The sequence below is a fragment of the Bos grunniens genome, chromosome 12 (genome assembly GCF_055505025.1).
Source record: "Bos grunniens cultivar Pamir isolate PY7600 chromosome 12, Bosgru_T2T1.0, whole genome shotgun sequence".
In the NCBI taxonomy this organism is placed as follows: domain Eukaryota; kingdom Metazoa; phylum Chordata; class Mammalia; order Artiodactyla; family Bovidae; genus Bos; species Bos grunniens.
Window position 1 is genome coordinate 90,862,981 of NC_141176.1, and position 7,510 is coordinate 90,870,490.

Sequence of the window (7,510 nt, forward strand, 5' to 3'; positions counted from 1 at the left end):
AAAGATTAATTTTAAGTAATTTTTAAGTATCCCAAACAAGTATTCTACCAGCTAAGTAGCCTATACCCTTCATTAGAATGTCCAAAGCTTTCCTTGTATCTATGTTCATGTTCTAAAAAGAAAATATTTGAATATAATGCTTCAAAGTAAAGTACTTGGATTTTTCCATTTACTAGAGTTTGCTTTCCCATTAGAAAGAGCAATACCTGCCTCCAGGAGAGAAATAATACAATTCAGAGGATTTCTGTCAGCTGCATAATTTTCAGGAATTTATAATGTTTCAGGATTTTTTTTTTAAAGAAGTCTTTACCAGATTGCTTGCATTAATTCTTTGAAAATTCATTCTGGGCTTCTGACAAAGCTTTCCTATTAAGGATGTTGTTTCCACTTACTACATTCATTTATGTGAGAGTTAACAAAAGTTGTTTATTTGAAGCTTACCCAGGGTACAATGTTCTCAGTGTGTTGGAAATTTTGTGTTATCTTTGCCTTTGATTAAGGAAAAAAAGAAACAGAACAGAGCAGACTTGTCAGCTGGTCTGTGTCCTTCCTGGAAATTTATAGTTAATTCCTGGTCCTCCGTTGCCCATCCGTGACCCCAATCCAACAGGGATGTTTTCAAAAACAGCTTCGGCTCCAACAAAACAGGAGTTTATGATTCACTTTCAGACTTTGTTCTTTCAACGGACTTGTTTGTTCAGGAAAACAGATTTCTAAGACTTGCATACACAGCAGGACTTTCTGTGCCGCTGTTTCCACTCCTGTGCTCCTCAGACGGCATGACTCGAGGCTCATAAAACATGCATTAGAGATAAGCGGAGAAAAACACCGTCACCTTGGGATGTTTTTTCTGATGAAGCACCATCCTTAGAGTAGGAAACATGAAGCTGACTCAGGTGCGTCCCCGCTCCGTGCTGGCTTCCCACGGGAACCTCTGCCTCCTCTGCTCTGTTTACTTACGATACATCCTGGTGCAGCAGTCAAGAATTCACCTGCCAAAGCAGGAAATGCAGGAGATGCGGGTTCGATCCCTGGGTGGGGAAGATCCCCTGGAGAAGGAAACGGCAACCCACTCTGGTATTCTTGCCTGGAGAATCCCATGGACAGAGGAGCCTGGCAGGCCACAGTCCATGGGGTCACAAAAGAGTCAGACACGACTCAGTGCAGCACACACACACACCCACCCTGCACCCTGGACTCGGTGCTCCTGTCTTCAAGTTCATTTACAAAAGAGCTACTTCCGACACTTCCAAGTGTTCGGAACAAAACACCCACAGTGGGCGTACCCTGGGAACCACCCAAAGGTAGAAGGCTCCCTCTCTGTCTTTCCAAGTAGTAGAGGAGATTTGAGACAGGGACACCTCTTCCTTCAAAGTGAACGAGAAAAGGCAGACACTGCTGGTGAGTCAGAGAGGAGCCACGCCAGTGTCCCTCTCTGCCTTCAGGCCCCGGCATGTGCCACACCTGAGGGCAAGCGGTGGCCTTGGCCAGCAGCTGAGCAGCTCAAGCCCTCCACAGGCCTCCTGGGAGCAGCTCACCACCCAGGAAGGAAATTCCAGTCGCCTTGAAACTAAGCCTTCACATCTGATTGGAACTTGAGCCCTGGCCTGAGTTAACCGAGAGGAGACTGGAAAACTCAGACCGGGTTCGCTTTGTGCCTGGAGGCAGTCCCCCCCCCATGACGTGACAACTCAGGGACAGCTGGCCGATCGGGAGCCCCAAGCGGGGCCCTCCATCACCCGGCTCTCCGTCCATCCGTCAGCCGGCTCTCCGCTCCGTCACCCAGCTCTCTGTCCCTCCGTCACCTGGCTCTCCGTCCGTCCATCACCCAGCTCTCCGTCCACCCGTCACCTGGCTCTCCCCTGCATCACCCAGCTCTCCGTCCCTCCGTCACCTGGCTCTCCGTCCCTCCGTCACCTGGCTCTCCGTCCCTCCATCACCCGGCTCTCTGTCCCTCCTCCATCACCCGGCTCTCCGTCCACCCATCACCCGACTCTCCATCCCTCCGTCACCCGGCTCTCCATCCGCCCGTCACCTGGCTCTCCCCTCCATCACCTGGCTCTCCGTCCATCCATCACCCAGCTCTCCGTCCGTCCGTCACCCGGCTCTCCTTCCCTCCGTCACCGGCTCTCTGTCCATCCCCTCGGGCTCCTGCCCTGAGGAAGGCAGATGCAGTGTCCCTGTAGTCTTTTCTGTGGGACCAGTTGACCAGAAAGTAAAACTGAAAGCGCCATCAGGAAACCGGGTCTCCGGGCTCTGGCCGCAGCTCTGACCCCGGAGCCAGGGGGCAGGTCCTGACCTCCTGGACGTCAGGGTTCCCACCTGCTCGAGTTCGCTGGCTCGTGTTCTGCTGCCTCTTGGGACTGCTTGCGGATCAAAGAGGAAGGAACGCGTTCAACCCCTGACCCAGCGCCAAGTGGTTCTTCCTCTTACTCCTCAGCCTCTTCTCTTTCTCCACCCCCCACCCCGCCCGCCCCCGCCCCCTCCATGGCCCTTCTTTCCTGACCTCCTCCACTTTGTCGCTGGGGTTACTGCTTTATCATCTTCAGTCTGTTCTTCATCTTCCTCTGTTCTCTCTTCTGTCCCTTTCCTGTGTTCTTGCTTTTCCCCATTCTCTGTTCCAGCAAATCCAGGCTATGTGAATAAAAGAACATCATTTTGTGTTACCCTAACTGGCAAAAAAAAAAAAAAAAGGAAGGGTAAAACCTCATTAATCTAAATAAAAAATGATATAAACTTCAACCATATACATAGCTCTGCCTGCTAGACAAAGGCCAAGACAGCCCTTCTCGTAACTATGCTGGTTAATCAGAATCTATATAATTTTCTGCTAAAAGTCTTCAGTCTAAAAAGAAGTTTATGCTAAGAAGCTGGATTCATTTTGTTTTAATACGCAGACTGTCAGACCAACTACAGAAGAGATGTGTGTGTGTATGTGTATGTGAGAAAAAGAAACTTTTTTTCTCTGCACAGCTATTGACTGAAAAAAAAATAATAAAACATAGTTTAGAAATTGTTGTTAGTATTATTACACTGAGAACCAAAAGAGGTAGGAGAAGGGAAGAGAAAAGTGAGAGAAACAGAGAGAAATCTCCCTAAATGGAGATAGCTGGAAGGCATAAGGTCAACACCGGTGCTCAAAATTCCACGTGTGTGTGTGTAAGGAAATTGCCAGAGAAGCTCTCCCTGGATGCTAAATCCAGATCCTTGGCTTCTACTCACCTGTTCTAATTTGCAGGATTCGGGGTGGAATCTGGAATCTGTTTTGTTAATACATCCCCCAGGGATGTCCATTTTCAGGTCAGAGAAGTTGTCTTCAAATCCAGTTTTCACATTAGATTCTTCAGGGAACTTTGAAGATAAGGATGCTTGACGTCACACGAGCCTCTGGCGTCAGTCCCCAAGCGCCCCTTCCTGGGTGATCCCAATACTCAGCCACGGTGCCGCCTTCAAGCTCAGAAAACCTCAGCTTGTAATCATAGCTCTGACACCCAGCTGTGCAACTTTGGGCAAATGACTCGGTCTCTCTGAGCCTCTGTGTTCACCATGAATGAGGGGACAGCCATTTCCACTGCAGGGCCCAAAGTAATGGGCTCTCAAGCTGGGCTGCATATCATAGTCACCTGGAAGGGTTTAAACCAGGTCAAGTCCCTCCTACTGAATCAGAAATGGTAGCCACAAATGCAGGCTCAGTGTTCAGGCGCTGGGGGTTGGAGATTCCGGGGAATGAAGGTATTGGTGTCCTACTCCACTAAGAGCGGAGGTCGTAGCTGGCATAGACTGTGTCCTCTCCAGGCGGGTGGGGCTGCCCCAGCACTTTCCACGAATGCCTTTTTCCATCCCCAGGTCCCCAGGAGGTAGACCCCTACTTTTGTGAAGCATCTCCCGCAGTTGGGCGGCCGGGCAAGGGTCCCTTTCCCAGTGTAGACAGAGCAGGAACAAGGCATGTGAAGGTGAGTGTGCCCTGGGTCCCTGGATGGCAGCACCCACGGGTGGGAGCTGCCTGGACCGTCCAGCTTTGGCTGGTGGACACCTGGCGGGCCACTGCAGGTGACCACAGGTACACATCCAGGTGGAACAGAACATCCAGGAGAGACCAACAGGGGTTTTTCTTGGCCCTCTGACAAGAAAGGAGAAAGTGAGGATTATTTGGTATGAATCAGCAAAAACTTTGGTTGCACCCACTGCCATTTCTTAAAAGTCTTGTGTGGAGGGGCTGATGGGAATTTCAGAACATCTCAAATTCTCCTCTCCTCTTCACAACTTGCATATTTTCTATTTCCAGGGGAGTTACCAACACTGCCCTTCTCAGTCTCTCCATCTGTAGAGTGGAAATTTCCTTGGTACCCATCTGACTTGAGGGCACCACACATAGCTATGAAGCATCCTAGCCTAGGACTCATGACGATCTCTTGCTGAGCAAGTGAGCTGAAAACATTCCTCCCACTTGGTCTTCATGTGTGCTCCATCGCGTCCGACTCTTTGCCAACCCACGGACTGGAGCCCACCAGGCTCCGGTCCATGGAATTCTCCAGGCAAGAACACTGGAGTGGGTTGCCATGCCCTCCTCCAGGGGATCTCCCCAACCCAGGGATCGAACCAGTGCCTCCTGCATTGGCAGGCAGATTCTTTACCACCAACCCACCTGAGAAGCCTTTCTCCCACTAAGGTGAAGCAGTCTAACAAAGGAAACAAAAAGATGGCCTTCCGCTTTCCCCACGGCTGGGACATAAAGACCACGTGTGCGTTTCTACCAGAGTTCCATGTGAATTTTACGATCGCCACCCTCTGTAATCATTAAGTAACAAAAAGCTTTGTGGAAAATTGCTTTTCCCTGAGAATCAGAACGCTGATAATGAAGCAGGGCCAGTAATCTTCCTTTAATGAAATGAGGAGTCTAATCCACTACTTTCAGGAAAGATGCTAAATCAGAAAAAGCAATAAAAATGCATTCCCATATCAATAAAAAGCGATTCTTTATGTTCTTATTATGGAAAGCGGGAAGCCTGGCTCCCTAAGGAAGACGGTGCTGGGCCCCGCTGTGCTTCCTCACGAGCACCTCGAAGCCTGCTTCTAGGCAGTCAGTGAACACACGGGTCTGTTCATGAAAAATCTGTTCATTACCCCATTAGCCCCGTGCACAGCATTTTCGGTGGTAAAACGATTTGCAGTGCAGACAGAGGTTTATGGGAAACTCGAGGGGGATGGTGAAGCGAATGCACGGAGGCGAGAATGAACGAGGAGTGTGGGGTTTAAGCCACACCGCCTAGCCATCCTTTCAAACCTGTATTTCGTCCAGAAAGCTTTTATTTTAAAACCAATTTAAAAAGTCAATAATCATGAAATATGCAGAGACACTCGTGTGCTTCTTGCTCCAGGTCTTAGTCCAAAGCAGACTGTCAGCGCTGTGTCTGTCCGCTGCACGTGCAGGGAACAAGGGCGTGTCGGCACCCACGACCCTGATTTCCAAACACCGATGGTTCCTGTCGTTTCCGTAGACCCCGCAGGACATCAAAAGCAGGAGCTGCTGTTGCCTCTTTGGGTCCTTGAAGAACTAAATGAGAAGCAAGCTCCGAGCTGCCAGTGCTTGCCAAGTCCGGAGGCTTCCTGGACATCTGCCAGTGCCCCCTGGCTCTAGAAGGATCTGGAAGGCCTCCCTTGTCCTCTGCCCACCGGTCTGCCCACCGGGTTTCATTTGTCTGCGTCTAACCTAGATCTCTGGACAAACTGACAGCACCCTGGGGTATTTTCCTAAGCTCCTTCCTTGAGTTTCCGCCTGCGCGCATGGATTTGGAGCTTGGCAAGGTGACCGTTTTTTAAGGGCATGTCCTGAGGGGGCCCTGAGTGACCTCACCCCAGCCAGGACACAGTGGGTACAGAGCATGACTTCTTGGTATTTGGCCTCTGGAGTCACTCACTCATTACACAAAGTCTTTATCTGTGTGCATATCCTGGAATAATACTCTTAAACAAATACTCTCTGAGGCATTTTACTCCATGGCTATTTGCTTTGCATTTCCATGATCTCAATGGAACACAGAGAGGGAGGAGAGAGCAAGCTTGGCAAACAATTATTTGCCACCATGTGCGCACGAGGGGACAACCCCGAGGGATGTTGTTTTGTTTCAAAAGAGAGACACGTCACTGACTTGACGTACTACATCCGTGTGCCAGCCAGTCACCTCGAAAATTCCACTTGGCAAAGCACAGCAGGTAACGTCTACCTCGAGAGAACAGAGACCCCGTGGGGCTCAAGGTCCACGACTGGGACGACCCTCTCGGCCTTGAGATCTGAGACAAGAGACTTCGTGAGTCTTGATTGCATCCTACAGTCCAGACACCTGGTAGGTTTTTAAAATGGGGTCCTGTCCGCTGACTCTGCCGAAGTCTGAGACCCCGAGGACAGAAATACAAAGGCACGCAGGCAGCCTGCTGGTAGAGTGATCGCCCTAACTCCATGAGCCGGGAATACCAGACGCACCATCGCTGTATCACTATTGCACGATTTTAAAAAAGCTTATATGAGATTTCAGGTACTTTGAAAGGTCAACATGTCCACGGAAAAAGATTGCCCTAGGCGTGCCCACTTTTGTCAAGGAAGCCTTTCGTACTCAATTTGACTGCTCCTTCCTCCCGCCTCTCCTTTCAATTCATTCTGAACGCAAGGCTCTGTCCTCAACCAAGAAACCCAGGTTCCCGTGAAGAGCTGCCAAAGGGAAGCACAGAAAAGGAAGAAGAACGATGCTTTCTCAAGGTTCACTGCGTTTGTTCCTACTTAAGCCAAACTGGCCTCACTCAGATCCGAAGAGAGCACTGCGGCCTGCGTGATCACAGGAAGGCACTGGACGGCTTCCCGGTGGCCTGCAGACCACGGGGACGGGGGGCGGGAAAGACGGTTTATTTTATTTGTAGGCAGTGGGGAGGATCCACACTTCAGGTCCCGAATCGTCCTGTGAAGGTCTGGGAGCAGGGGCGGATTGGAAAAAGTCCGGTGTCAAGTCACAGCTGGGCTCGTCGCAGCCCAAAGGAGGATGGGGTTCCCGTAGCCCATGGGGTTCAGCGCCAGCGCTGGCTGCAGCCCACTGCTCCGCACACACCTCGGGCCGCCTTGGTACAGAAGAGCGTGTTCTTTTAAATACAAACAGAGGAAGCTCAGCCCAGTCCCTCAATGGCCCTGTGATCCCAAGAGGCTACGATTTAATTCAGTTGTCCTTCTTTGCTTCAGAACGTTCTTGGAGCCTCATCTTTTGAGAATTCTCTTCAGAGGGTTCAGCGTATAGAGCACGGGGAACTATATTCAATGCCTTATAATAACTTATGATGAAAATGAAAAAGAATATGACAATATATACCTATGTATATAAATGAATCACTCTGCTGTATGCCAGAAATGAACACAACAGCATTGCAAATCGACTACAATTTTGAGAATGGAGTGGAGCCCAGAAGTTCCTTTCTGCAGAGCACCCCACTTCCAAATACTTGGACCCCCCCCAGGGGGCCAGGGTAC

General features: G+C 50.1%; 1 long non-coding RNA gene across 2 annotated transcripts; it reads right to left on the bottom strand.

Moving 5' to 3' along the window:
• Positions 1–440: 440 nt before the first annotated feature.
• LOC147362065 (uncharacterized) lies at positions 441–7,211 on the bottom strand. Of its 2 annotated transcripts, none has more exons than XR_015138461.1 (3): positions 3,223–7,211; positions 2,323–2,634; positions 441–1,049 (listed from the first exon to the last, which is right to left on the bottom strand). It is a non-coding gene; the product is annotated as an uncharacterized LOC147362065 (long non-coding RNA). The 2 variants fall into 2 exon arrangements; XR_015138460.1 differs by having other exon boundaries at positions 2,056–2,634.
• Positions 7,212–7,510: the final 299 nt, after the last annotated feature.